Source organism: Eschscholzia californica, unplaced genomic scaffold (genome assembly GCF_041429995.1).
Source record: "Eschscholzia californica isolate CP2 unplaced genomic scaffold, dmEscCali1.0.p SCAF_2, whole genome shotgun sequence".
Classification (NCBI taxonomy): Eukaryota; Viridiplantae; Streptophyta; class Magnoliopsida; order Ranunculales; family Papaveraceae; genus Eschscholzia; species Eschscholzia californica.
The window spans coordinates 43,810,201-43,825,365 of NW_028238309.1; the positions used below are offsets into that span (position 1 = coordinate 43,810,201).

General features: G+C 37.9%; 1 long non-coding RNA gene across 6 annotated transcripts; it reads right to left on the minus strand.

Annotated features, from left to right (window-relative positions):
- Positions 1-7,353: 7,353 nt before the first annotated feature.
- LOC147558172 (uncharacterized) lies at positions 7,354-10,459 on the minus strand. 6 transcript variants are annotated; one of them, XR_015234288.1, is made up of 6 exons: positions 10,187-10,459; positions 9,105-9,216; positions 8,796-8,864; positions 8,043-8,108; positions 7,881-7,929; positions 7,354-7,644 (listed from the first exon to the last, which is right to left on the minus strand). It is a non-coding gene; the product is annotated as an uncharacterized LOC147558172 (long non-coding RNA). The 6 variants fall into 6 exon arrangements; XR_015234291.1 differs by having other exon boundaries at positions 8,063-8,108; positions 9,105-9,305; XR_015234287.1 differs by having other exon boundaries at positions 9,105-9,305.
- Between the last annotated feature and the right edge of the window lie 4,706 nt (positions 10,460-15,165).

Sequence of the window (15,165 nt, forward strand, 5' to 3'; positions counted from 1 at the left end):
AGTGTTTTCGCCGTGAATAGTGTTTATATCAGTGTTGGAGCTATGGATGATAAATCAGATAACGTTGCAAGGGTTCGGGTTTTCAATGGTAAAAATTTCTCATATTGGAAATCACAGATGGAGGATTATTTATATGAGAGAGATCTTCATGCTCCATTACATGGAGTGGATAAGAAGGGTAAACTCGATGATGAAGAATGGGCTATTCTTGACCGCAAGTGTGTTGGCGTGATCCGTAGGTGTCTTACGGAGGAAGTTTACAACAATGTCGAAGAAATATCTACAACAAAGGACTTAATGGACACTTTGGAGAGACTCTATCAGAAGTCGTCAGCCTCAGGTAAAATTATGTTGTGTGAACAATTATTTAATTTAAAAATGAATGAAGGCGAGACAGTATCTGCTCACCTTGGAAAGTTTAAATCAATTATCTCCCAACTTTCTAAGGTTGACATTACATTTTCGGATGAGGTTAAAGCATTAAGGTTGTTATCATCATTACCGTCGAGTTGGGATACGGCTGTGACGTCTATAAGCAACTCGGCGGGTAGTGAAAAACTAATGCTGGAAAATGTAACGGCTATGATACTTGGTGAAGAAGAGAGGAGACTAGAACGAGGCTACACCGCTTCTAGCTCTTCTTCAGGATCCGTCTTAAGCATGCAATATGAAAGAGGCAGGAATTTTAATAAAAATTTAGATAAATCTAAAGGTAAATTTAGAGGTAAATCTAGGGGGAGATCAAAATCTAGACCTAGAGGTGTGTGTTGGACATGTAATAAAGAAGGGCACATGAAGAAAGACTGTCCAGAAAGAAAGGGTGCTAACAATACGGGAAACAGGGGTGATCAAGAGGTCCATGTAGTTGCAGTTGCAGAGGACGATGCAGTCTTCATTGTTAATGACAACAATGTGATCACCGAGAGTTTCTTATTACTCTCCGAGGACGGTATGAACGAGTCTTGGATAGTAGACTCAGGAGCTTCTTTCCATGCTACAGGAAATAAGGGGATCATGACCTCTTACAAGGAAGGGAACTTTGGCCAAGTCTTCCTTGGTGATGGTGAAGCATGTGATATCATCGGTGTAGGTGATGTGAACGTGAAAGTCAATGGTTCGACGTGGAAGCTGAAAGATGTGCGACATGTTCCAAATTTGACGAGGAACTTGGTTTCTGTGGGCCAAGTTTGTGACGACGACTGTGAGGTTCACTTTTCTAAGACAAATTGGAAAGTGACCAAAGGAGCTATGGTATTAGCTCGAGGACTTCGAAATGGTACTCTCTACCGAGCTTCAGAAAGACCTACTCTAGCAGTGGCTAGTAGTGTTGAAGATGTCAGATTATGGCACAAAAGGTTGGGACATATGAGTGAGAAGAACATGAAGATTCTGCATTCGGCGGGTCATTTGCCGGAGGTAAAATCTGTAGAAATGGGCTTTTGTGAAGAATGTGTTCTGGGAAAGCAAAAGCGGGTGAGTTTCAACAGAGGCGGCAGAAGCTTAAGAAAAGAAAAGTTGGACTTGGTTCATAATGATGTATGGGGACCAGCTGATGTCTCTTCTCATGGTGGTGCTCAATACTTTGTTACCTTCATCGATGACCACTCGAGAAAGGTATGGATTTATTTTCTGAAACATAAATCTGACGTGTTTGATGCATTTCAGAAATGGAAGGCATTGGTTGAAACAGAAACTGGTCTGAAGCTAAAATGTATAAGGTCAGACAATGGTGGTGAGTATGACAAGAAGGAATTCTTACAGCTCTGTTCTACTAATGGGATACGTATGGAGAGGACGCTCCCAGGGACACCACAGGAGAATGGAGTAGCTGAGCGTATGAATTGGACGCTAAATGCACGAGCAAGGTGCATGAGACTGCAATGCGGGTTACCTGAAGCTTTTTGGGGACAAGCTTTAGAAACGGCTGCTTATTTAATCAATCGGACACCCAGCAGTCCATTAGATATGAGGATTCCAGAAGAGGTTTGGACCGGCAAGAAGGTAAACCTCTCTTATCTGAAAGTTTTCGGATGTGTTGCTTATGTTCATCTTAATCCTACAGAAAGGAAAAAGATAGGGCCACAGGCAAAGAAATGCATTTTCATTGGTTATGGAGGTGATGCATTTGGATATAAATTGTGGGACTATGAAAGTCACAAGGCAATCCGGAGCAGGGATGTAACCTTTAAGGAAGATGTATTATACAAGGACAAGGATGCAACACAGGTCATAGGTGAAGGATCAATTACTCAAGTCGACAAAGAAAAATATGTTGACATGGGTGATACTACAGGGATGACAAGTAGAGTGGTGGAAGAAGCAGAGACTCCAGGTGAAGAGGACTCTCAGATGCAACAGGGAGACACTCCACAAGCAGTGGGAGTTTCTTCCCCAGCTCCACAGGACCAGTCAGGTGTTCAGACCGAGACATCTACGGTGTTCGTCCCAAGGAGATCATCACGTGTACCAAAGCCGAATCCAAAATATACTAATGTGATGGATCATTTGTTATTGACAGATGATGGTGAGCCAGAACATTTTGATGAAGCACTACAGGACGAGGACTCAAGCAAGTGGGAGTTTGCCATGAAAGACGAGATGGATTCACTTGTGCAGAACAACACATGGGTGTTGGCAAAATTACCAAGAGGTAACAAGGCATTGGAGAACAAGTGGGTTTATCGGAGAAAGTCTGAAGCAAATGGTGACATTCGCTACAAAGCGAGATTAGTAGTAAAGGGGTTTCAGCAGAAACCAGGTATCGACTACAATGAAATATTCTCCCCAGTTGTGAAGATGACAACAATCAGAGTGGTACTAGGTCTAGTGGCTTCAGAAAATCTCTTCCTTGAACAACTAGATGTAAAGACAGCATTTCTTCATGGAGACCTTGATGAAGAAATTTACATGAAGCAGCCAGCTGGATTCGTTATAGAAGGGAAGGAGGAGATGGTATGCAATCTTCAAAAGAGCTTGTATGGTTTAAAACAGGCCCCGAGGCAATGGTACAAGAAGTTCGATAACTTCATGCTCAGGAACAACTACTCAAGATGTAACGCAGATCATTGTTGCTATGTTCGAAGGTTTGATTCTGGTTACATTATTTTGTTACTGTATGTTGATGATATGTTAGTGGCTGGACATCTCTACAGGAAATCAAGAACTTGAAGGATCAGTTGGCAGGTGAATTTGCCATGAAAGATCTTGGTGAAGCTCGACAAATTCTTGGCATGAGAATCAGCAGGGACAAGTCTAAGGGTACACTTATGCTTAGTCAAGCTGAATATATTGAACGGGTTCTGAAAAGGTTCAATATGGAGGGTGCCAAACCAGTTAGTATGCCACTTGGAAGTCATTTCAAGCTTTCCAAGTTGCAGAGTCCTGTGACAGATGTGGAAAAAGAATTTATGGCAGGTGTGCCATATGCATCAGCCATTGGGAGTCTTATGGCTATAGTGTGCACAAGACCAGATATTGCCCATGCAGTGGGAGTAGTGAGCAGGTATTCTAGCAATCCTGGTAAGCAGCACTGGGAAGCGGTGAAGTGGATTCTCAGGTACTTGAGAGGTTCCACCAATGTACCTTTATGCTATGGACGGGGAAATTCTGTTTTAAATGGATATGTAGATGCAGACTTCGCAGGTGACCTTGATAAAAGGCGAAGTACGACAGGGTATGTTTATACCTTAGGATCGACTGCAGTGAGTTGGAACTCACGGTTACAGAAGCTGGTAACATTGTCAATAACTGAAGCAGAGTATGTAGCAGTGACAGAAGCAAGCAAGGAGATGATATGGTTGAAAGGTTTATTAGCAGAGTTGGGGCACGAGAAGAAGAATAGTATTTTGTACAGTGATAGTCAGAGTGCTATTCATCTTGCCAAGAACTCAGCCTATCATGCAAGGACAAAGCATATAGATATTCGTTACCATTTCATTCGGTCGCTTCTGGAAGATGGTGAGCTACTACTGGAAAAGATTCTTGGTTCGAAGAATCCAGCAGACATGTTTACCAAAGGGGTCACAATTGAGAAGCTGAAGCTCTGCAAGGCTTCAGTAGGTCTCTCGGTCTGAGAGAGCCGGATAGCCGCATCATGAAGGTTAAGTTAGCACCAATCCAAGTTGAAAGAGAAGTGGTAAATTCTACAATTCCAGGTCACAGGTTTATTTGACCCCAAGTGGGAGATTGTCATATGGTGGGGCCAAATAGGGTAAAATTGATATGGCCATAAAAGTCAACAAATGCAACTCCTTTGCATTGTTAGCATACCCTATGTCCTGCCATCCTTGTTTCAAGGAAAAAAAAAAGTAAGCTTGGTATTGATGGAAGGAGAAAATTTGGGCCAAGCATTAATTGTTCTCTTGACTCTTACGGGTGAATGAAGGCCTATAAATTGGCTTCTTCATTCACAATATATTCATCCCATCTCCAGAGAGTTTCTCTTCTGTGTAATTGAAAGAGAATGAGAGAGTGTGAGATCAAGAGAGTTGAGTAAGTGTGAGGGTGGGAGTTGTAGTGAGATTTGTAATCGGGGAGTGCACTAGACTTTGTGTACGGTAACTCGGGTAAGTTGTAACTTCATATTCATAGTGGATTTGCTTGGTGCGGCTGAAAGAGGACGTAGGACTTGCTCCGAACCTCTATAAATCTTGTGTGTCATTATTCTTCATTTGCTTTGTGGTTATTTTCTATTTATTCACCATTTCATCCAAGATCCTGGTTTTCCGCATAGAGAAAAACTCTAAGTAGACTGATCACCTATAAGGAGTGGTTATTTTTCTCAACACATATATGTCTAAAATGTTGTTCAACTTGTATACTATATTATCGTCTTATTTCTTTCAACATTGATAATATCCTTCTGAAATTTTTTCAGAGACAAACAGATAGTATTTTAAATAAAAATACTTAAACGAAAAGAAGAAGGTTAGTACTCTATTTTTAAATTTCAGATACAAATTGTATCTTTAACTAATAAAATAATAAATCAGATAAAGAACAAAAATTATTTTAGTGAGAACCGAGGCAAGTGATCTCTTTCCTTAAGACAATAATTCGCCTTGTTTATTGTACCAACAGTATAGGCGATTTGTCTCTCAGGATACAACGGATTACCTTTTCGGATCGGAGGTACTTGGATCTGAAAACTCTTTCGAGCGTCAGTAAGTATTGAAAATTCTTGAATGCCTTAAACTCTCTTAATTCGAAGTGAATTTTGAAGTCTGGTTTCATGGCTTATTTAAAGGTGAGAGGTGACTGTTAACAAACAGTCACATTTGGAGGGAAAAGTCACAACCATCACATTTGGGGGGAAAAAGTCACAACCCTCTTGAAGAGAGGAGGTACTGATCCACAGGTTTAATATGGTCCGCCGGATGTAGATTTAATCTTGTCCGTCGGATTGCCTTTGGTATTAAAATAAAAATAAAGGCTTCTATGCTCCTAGCGAAGTGCAAAGTGCGTGCGGGCGCCTCTAAAGCGCCCTAAACGCCCACGCGCGTACGCGGTTTGCGTGGTGCAAACCACGCAAAGCGTTGGACCTTTATTTCATTCATACTATAGTATGGGAGAACAACTTATTATAAACCCTACATCTTCCTTTAACTTACCCGATATGGGACTTTCCTTAAATATTTCACATATTTCTATATTTAAATCCAAACTTCGAAAATTAATATCTGATTCATATGGAATCGGTTTTGAGCAAACCAAAGCTTGAAATTCAAGCCCTCGACAAAACGAACGCAACGGTACATTATTTCAGTTGTTTCGACAAAGGGAATCTCTTCAAAAGGAAAAAAACGCTCCTGCTAGAGAGTCGATTCCAACATAAAACTCGAAGAATAACTATTCAAAATTGATTCTTGACTAGTCTAAAGTAGTAGTTGAATCATATATATGTGATTGGCTTGGAAGAAGGTAAGCAAAGCTCCCAAGATTCAGAGGTTGTGTACTCCATTTACACTGCAAAGAAAGCATGCAAGAATCATTGAGAAGAAGAAGAGGATCGTGACGGCTTAAGTTAGAAGCAGCAGAATACCAGAAGCTTTTGACTTCCAGGTTGAAAGAGCAACGAGAATGGCCAAGTGAAAGCTTAGCAAAGATGAGATCCATGCTTTCAGCTGCTTCCAAGCCATCTATTGCAACCTAGGTGCACTGCTTGCACTTGAAGTTTCGTCAAACTAGACCCTTTTGTTGTTCGAATCCGTATTATGTTTTAATGTAACTAATACTTTTCTTCGAATCCAATGTTTAAATATCAGTACTTCAAAGTTGTACTAATCACATTATTCGTACTCCCTCCGTCCCATTTTGTTTGTAGTTTTGGGGAATTCAACTTATTAAGGGGACCTTATTTATTGTAGTCAAATAAAGACACTTTCCTAAATTATCCTCATTTAGTTTAGAGTATTTCATTAAATATAACATTGGTAGAAGTGTGGAACCAATTAGAATCTTTTATTGGTATTGAAACTAAAGGGTAGTTTTGGAAGTGGCATCATGTTAATATTGAAATGGATGTTATAAAAGGAAAGTTAACAAACATTTTGGGACATTTATAAAAGGAATAACAACCAAACAAAATGGGACGGAGGAAGTATTAATTTTGGATAATTTGAGGTTGATACTTCCATTAACCTGGTTTTGTTTAATTGCTCTTATCACAACCAGAAAATGGTGGTTACAGATTCCGTTGGGTTTCCTCTTAGATTCACTTGCTCTACAATGGCACTGGATTTCAATTTTATTCTACAGTCTGACAAAAGTGGTGATAATGACTAGACAAAGTTTTAAGTTTTAGATGAATTTCGTTTCGCTTTTTCCTCATTTTTCACTTCAAATACAAAAGTTTCACATTTTTTACTTTGTTGGCACTTATATGTAAATGGAGTATTAATGAGAATATGTGTCACTTTTGATCCAAATATTAATGATGAATATGGAAGACAAAACTCTTTAAGATTGTTTATTTGAGAAGCGGACAGTATTGCTCGCTTTAAGGCTTTTGTATGTCTCTCCTCACTTCAATTTAAGTTGTTCTCACTCAGGCTCTTTTGAATGTGAATAATCTTCTTCAAATTCATTTAACCACTACAAAAATGGAGACTTTTAGCGACGGCTTAAAACCGTCGGTAATGTAATAAAGCCGTCGCAGAAACTATTTAGTGACGGATCAGATTACGTCGTTGAAGCCCCCGTCGGGGATACTTTTAGCGACAGTTGGTAGCGACGGGGTTGTAAATCCGCCGCTAAAAGATATTATTAGCGATGGTTTGTGTACAACAAAAACCGTCGCTACTGAAAAGTAGCGACGGAAGAAAACCGTCGGTGATATGTTCTGATTTTCTAAAAAAAAAAAAAAAAAATTGTATTTCGAAACAATAAATTGACCCTCCCATTTGGAATCAATATCTAAAACATTTATAAATCCGTCAAAATGCTATAATATCATTCATATATCATCCTAGCAGAAACAATTCTAATCAAAGTTCTGTCTTCGTATTAAACTAGGTTACTACGCCCTGTCATAGCTCTTCAACTTCCCTTCTAAAATCGTCAATCGCAATAGTTGTCGCCAATTCTAAAGTGGAAGGAACCAACTGATCTAAACAGTGTTGACAGCTTGCATAAAACCTCTTGTTCCTGCAGTAAAACCAATCAACCAGGAATAATGATTATGCTTATTATATAAATTTTTCTTTCTTTTGGAACATCAAGGACTTGTAAATCAGAGACACCATTGCACCGGTAGCATAGTTTGTTGATTAGGATTTCAAGTCGTAAATTTATATTGAAGGAAAACTCGAAGATTCCATAAGAAACTAATCCATTTAAACTTCTTAAGTGAAGGAAAAGCTTTTAATCCCTGATGAACTTACCTGTTCTACTTTCTTAAAAATCATGTTAAACAAGTACCATCTTCATCATCTGGATTACCAAAGATCAATTGAGATAATGAATCGGAATAGTGGTCATCATGTAAATGAAGATATAACAAAAAATGTAAACAAATAACGAGATTGATTAAAGAGAATGAATACCTGTTCCTGTCATATCGTACCTGAAAACCTTCATCCATTTTTCTGCCATATCTCTTATCAACAACCCTAAACATAGAATAGTCCAATATCAACTACTTAGTCTCTGAGGTATTAAAGAGTTTATAAGATATGAAGATTTTACTAGGCAATAACTATTAGTCACATATTCCACCATGATTTATGCTTATGTCTGTGTTCGTGATTTCAGAAGGGCGTTTTAAGATGGTGGATATTCCAATCGTTATATTATCCGTCTATAGTTCTATAATTTACCACTTCTGCTCTTGAAGTCGGACTTTCTGTTTTTATAACGGAGAAACTTCTCGCAGTAAAGATTCAAATCTAGTAAGAGTTATCCTTGTCTCGAACTTCACTGTCAAAGCATGGAAAAACAGTAAAGCTATAAAACTTTCCATGCTAACTGGAGCTGTTACCGATGGAACCTGTTAGGCGAAGTTGTGAAGCTCTAAAATGAAGATATGTTTAAGTCATCAACAAAAGCCATCTAATTTTTTTGGGTAATTTCAGTCTGCCAAGGAAGTTGCCAGACATTCAAACAAATATGGTTTTTGTACTACTCTAGGAATATTCAAAAATGACAAGGTGTTTAATAAATAATAGACAAACTCTTCTTGATTAGTGATATAGCAGCAATAATTGATTGAACCCACAATGGGAAGTATCAAAAAATTAATCATCAAAGAAGAAGTATGAACAAGTATGAATAAGTATTGTCCTATAATAATAAATTACCTGTAACAGAAAATTTGTTGTTCCATTTCAGTTGAGTGAATTTGGTGCTTGTGATGAATCTCAAGAGTCCTACAAAGATATTCAATAGTTAAAATGTAAAATCAACAAAGAAGTGGTTATTAAAAATTTGATGTCAAAAATTAATCAGGACACTGTTATAAGTATAATTAAAGAGTTGAAAACTATTACCTTAATGGCTAAATCAACTAACTTTGAAATCCACTAGTAGTAGATAGACAATTATCAAGTACTAAGGCCTATTAATCAGGACACTGTTATAAGTATAATTAAAGAGTTGAAAACTATTACCTTAATGGCTAAATCAACCAACTTTCAATATACACAAAAATCTAAACATTCATGCTAAAATCCCCCATCCTGATCAGACCTAACGGTTACCCTCGGACTCGAATTAAAAGAACTGCCAAATGGGAAACCACAAATAAGTTCAGAACAGCTTCCTCTTCTACCTTACAGATGAACATATCCACGTTTTCTGCATCTTTTATGCTGAAAATAAACTACGAAATGATGTTAGAAGGGTCAATAAGATCAAAAATGGAATTTAGAATCTTCATCTTGTTTCTTTTCGCTCTATTTTTTTCATCTTTTTGCGCAAAAGGAAGGGGAAAAGTTGACCCAAGAAAGAAAATATGAACAGATAAACAAGCACACCGAGGGACGAGGGGTATCATTTTCTACACAGATAAACCATGCCTTTACGAGAGTACATATTATCGTCTTATGCAGATTCAATCAAATGAAAAGACTTTAGTTACACTCACACACATCCCATGAATAGACCTAGTCAGTTTTGGCTAAGAAGTCGGCTGCTTGATTGAATCCCATAAACCCATAATGCCTTGAAAGGTCCTCCCTGTTAGATTTTTATGTTTATAGTTTTGTTTACTTGGCTAACAAGGTTGGAGTTTGATGTTATTAGCGTTCTATTAGAGGCTTTGCAAGAAAAGGTACAAATAATCTGTTGTTCTATGTTGATTTCAAATAAACAAGATAATTTCAAATAAAGAAGATGATTTCATATAAACAATATGATTCAAGTTAACAAAAAACTAAAATATCACTCACCTTCATTGATTTTGAAGTTGAATTTTCGGATTGTAGGAAAGATTTGGATGTTGCTCTACTATTTTTAGGGTTTTAATCCCTAAAATTGCTCTCTTGTTTGAGCAGAAGAGGGATTCTTTCTATTCTAAGAAAACCTAGGTTTGGTCTGATTAGGGAGAACTAATTTGTTCAGACACAATCAAATCGATTTCACTTTTCATGAACAAGTTTCTTTGAATTTCATCAAATTTTTTCTTTTGGTTTAATCTTACTTCATAGTAATACAAAGAGGAACAAATGATCTAGAGTGAGAAACAACAAACCTCGGCATCAGCAGCTTCGTTAGACTTTTCTAGGGTTTACAGTTCAGTAGCTTCATCTATCTCTCTCCCTCCGTCTGCGTATTTCTCTTTCCTCGTAATCTCTGAGATATCTCTCTTTCTCTCTTCTCTCGAACTAGGCAAACGAGGAGAAACTAGGGCAAACGGGAAAGACGACCCACCTTAGAAACCGAGTGCCCGCAGTAATTAGTAATTTTTACCGACAGTTTTTAGAAAACCGTCGTTAAATACCGTCGCCAAAAGTCCCTGTTTTTGTAGTGAACTTCTTTGCAATTGTTTGAAGTTTGATTTCAAAGATGTTCACTTTCAGCTTGATGAAACAATGAGCAAAGTAGAAGGGGTTTTGCATTTCAGAAATGCTGTTTGTAGCGACTTAAAAAAGCGAATGGAAAAGCGACCCAATGGAAGGACGCCACTTGTCCGAGAAATTAGAAAGCACGTGATTCTCTGTGATTGTAAGTATATTACACTTAGGTCTATAATTTAATCATGTTTAGTTTTAGGTCCTTCAATTAAAATATGATCTGTACCGTTCAGGATGCCAATGGTCCAGAGCATATCCAAACAAAGACAAACCCTTTCCATGCCCAAACAGGTCTCTTTTCACTTCTTTCTCTCGAATTTTGGCATCTGTTGTTGAAGGCATGATCTCTTTGACTTTCTCTCTCTCCCATTAAAAGGATTCAACCTAATTAGGTCTAATGCAAGTTCCAATTTTAAACAGGAGTAACATCAATTGATCCATTTTTTGAAGAAATTCTTCCCCAAAGTATTTGAAAAAAAGAGACATTCAAGTGAGAATTATAATTATAAATATAATAATCAAGGGTTATCACCATTTAGATCTTCACTTTATCTTGCTGGATTAGTTGCTTCTTTGATTGCTTCACCTATAACTAGAAATTATGGGCGCAAAGCTAGTATTATTTGTGGTGGAATTAGTTTTCTGGCTGGAGCTATTATCAATGGTGTTGTAGTGAACTTGATAATGCTCATATTAGGTCGAATCATGCTTGGAGTTGGAATTGATTTTCACCACGATTAGAATCAAACGTTTTCAACTCGTCAAATATTTTGAGCAGTATCTAAGGTGGACCGAATCCATGGTTCCCGCCTTCATTAGAGAGAGAGAGAGAAGAGGCATTTTTATTGAGAGAGAGAGAGGAAGAGGACGCTCGGTGCCCCCGTCACTTTGGTGGGGGTTTACTCCTCTGTAATCTGGACCGTTTATCTAATCAACGGTCAAGATTACAACTGGGAGGGGGGACCTATGTAGAAGTCCGGGATTCTCTAGGGCCAAACTTGGATTTAACTGAAAATTAAAAACCAAAAGGGAGATTTTGACATAGACCCCCACTCTTATATCAATATTAGGACTACACCCCCGTTTTTTTAAAACTTTTGATTTACACCCCCAAGTCGACGGAAACTCTTAACTCGAAGTTAAAATTCAAGTGTGTGAATTGCACATGCGACTAAATACAAATCTGTCCTTGTTAAATTACAATTTCCACTCAAATCCATCTTCTTCTTCCTTAACCATCTGTACTCACCTCCATCACCAAGAACCAAGGGTGGTGATAATGACGATGAGGATAATGATTGTGTAGTATCCTTGAACCTCGTCATCAGAAGGTAAGTATTAGTAGTAACAAAATGACCCGACTCTTTTCAAGTAACAAGGGAACGCAAAATCATCAAACCTTCCTCTGTCTCTTCTTTTTCGTTACAATGGATTTTAGCTGAAATGGATGTGAAGAAGAAGAAGAAAAAGAAGAGACGGAGGAAGGTTTGATGATTTTGCGTTCCTTGTTACTTGAAAGGAGTCGGGTCATTTTGTTACTACTAATACTTACCTTTTGATGATGAGGTTCAAGGATACTACACAATCATTATCATCATCGTCATCATCACCACCCTTGGTTCTTGGTGATGGAGGTGAGTACAGATGGTTAAGAAAGAAGAAGATGGATTTGAGTGAAATTGTAATTTAACAAGGACAGATTTGTATTTAGTCGCATGTGCAATTCACACACTTGAATTTTAACTTCGAGTTAACAGTTTCCGTCGACTTGGGGGTGTAAATCAAAAGTTTTAAAAAAACGGGGGTGTAGTCCTAATATTGATATAAGAGTGGGGCTCTATGTCAAAATCTCCCAAACCAAAATAGTTGAACCCACGTGTCGCCTCGCCATTTGATCGCTTTTGGGTCGCTTTTTACCTTCGCTCTAAACAGCATTATTGTTTACATTTAGAAGAAGTTATGGATGTGTATTTTTATTTCAATCTACCTGTCACGGACGAGGCTTCAAGAGCCCTCCGGTGGAAAACCATATAAAATCAGGTTTGTGTAACGTGTTAGCAAGGTTTTAAGTGATGTTCTTAGTTGGGTTTCAGTTTTAAAGGTAATGTCAGATGTGTTAGCACAGTTTTGAGAAAAGTTCTTACCTGCATTTCAGTGCAAACAATAATCTTTATCTCCCAATACATTACATTAGTGAGGTAATTACTTGAAATTATTGAATCTTTTTATTGCATTCTAATCTACATGCACGCAAGGAGTCATTTTTTTTTTTGAAACCATATTTCATTCCATAAGTGATTAAATCACTGATTTACATGGACAGTTGATTATTCCTCTCGGTTCAGCAACATGAGAGTTACATGAGTAAATTCTCAGAACTTCGAATGTAAAGTACCTTATGAGGTGAGAGAAATTGACAAGACTCTGACGAAAAAGAAATAAGAAAGATAAAAGGATCCTAAAGATCACGAATTAAAAGACCCTAAAGGTCAAAATAACAGTACTAATACTAATACTAAAAAAACCACCGTAGTCATCACCGGAAAATTGCTGTCGTCACCGGAAACCGCTTTCACCGCCGGAAAACTGCCTCCATCACCGGAAAGACCGCCACCACTATAGAAAAACCGCCGACACTGCGAGAATCCACGCCGCCACCACACCACCATCACAAACACACCAAACCACCATCCCCATCACCCTAAACCACTACCCTTTTTGCCACCACCACACCACCACTATCACTAAACACCACCACAGTATCCACTCCGCCACCACACCACCATTACAAAACACCACCATACCACCACCACAAACACCACAGATATCCAGTCGCTTCATCATCAACATCCCACCACCACTTCTCCATCACCACCATCATACCCATCAACATCACAAAACACCACCACCACCAGCTTTCGCCATACACCCAAACACATCACCACCACCAAAACTAAAGTCAGAGAGGAACCAGTAGATCCGATCCACTGCACCACTACCAGATCTTGTCGTGATCGAATAGCACCACCACAAACGGTTTAACTGTAAAAGAGAGAGAGATAGGAGAGAGAGAGAGGCAAAACAGAAATCATAAAATGGTTCCGGCGAAGGGTCTACTGATCTGAACCGATTTGTTTTAAGAAACTTAGAGAGAGAGATGCTAAGGTTTCTTATTTACAGTTAGAAGGAAAAACTCTAGACTAATTGGTAATCGCAAGGAGTCATATATTAAAATAATGTAAAACATATAAATCCTAAATAGGTTGATTGGTATCCACCTTCTTTCTATTCCAACAATTTATTAACTTTTTCATGTGCTACGTTCACTTCACCATTTGTAAATATTTTCTTGATCTTTTTTAATTGTCAACGTGCCTCAATTCCTCAAACCTTTGACCTCTAAAATGGAAGACTAAACATCTTACCACTCCAACCAAGGGTTGTTGGCAAATATTTTTTTGATTTCGTTATGTCTTGTGCAATTTTTTTCCTGTAATATCTACAAATAGGCTAATCTTCTAATAAATTTTGTTGTTTTACGATTTGTTTTCTAATCAAAAAGAATTTTTGAAGATGGCATCCTCTGTGAAATTATGAGAGGAATAGAGATTATCGATTCTATATTTTTTTTATTTATGTTGATGGGAATTTTTTTCGCAACTGAAACAATAATATTTTTTTCACTCTTCTATGTAATGCATCTAAATAAATTTTTTCATTTTTAACTTCCACACTAACAATTTTTTTTCATTTCTTTTAAATTTAATCAATACTCTTCTATGTAGTGCAACTAAATAAGTTTTTGTGCTGAAGGCACGGGTTATACCCTAGTCTATACAATAAAACAGAAGGAAAAAATATTGATCGGGACAGACATCATTTCTTGATATAGGATATTGTGTAGAAGTCCTTCTCAAAATTTACAATATACGGAGTACGTCATTTTTTTTATCTTCATGTGATTAACTGGTGATGAAGTTGAAGTTTTTTATCCTTTTTCTTCGATCGGCTATTACAAGGTGTTGTAGCTTTTCCATATGGTGTTATGATTGTCCAATAAAAAATGAGATATCTATCTTGTGTGCCCGACGTTGGTGGAATGATGTTCATCCCGTCCTTGGGGATCTGACGATCCTACTAGCATCCATCCTTGCAGATCCAACGATCCTTGTGGCATTCCACCAAGATCCCGAAGGATCTAACAAGTGCTTCGTTTATTAGCTCGGTAATATTGATGGAGCCAAAGTCGGTTCCGATCCAACATCTAAATTACGTGTAAAAATACAATTGTAGGCCTTCAATTACACACAAAAAAAGATAGCCCCCAAATAAGTTTCTCCCCGATTAAGATTTCCCACTTGCCCTCCACTAGCGGTTAGTTACCTACTCACACTTCGTATCCGTTCGTTCCGTTTGACATTCATCCAAAACCAAGGGAAAGAAGAAAAACAAACAGATAGAGATACCCTTTTTTTAGCTTTCCTTGTAAACTAAACAAGCAATTGCACCTAATCCATTGCTTTTTTTGGTGGTGGAATCAAACTCCCCCAAACCCCTCTCTCTCTCTCTCTCGTTCATCTCTCTCTATGAGTTTTTTGTATGCCATTTTACACTACAAATTACAACAAAAATTAGGGAAAGTAAAAACTCAATATAA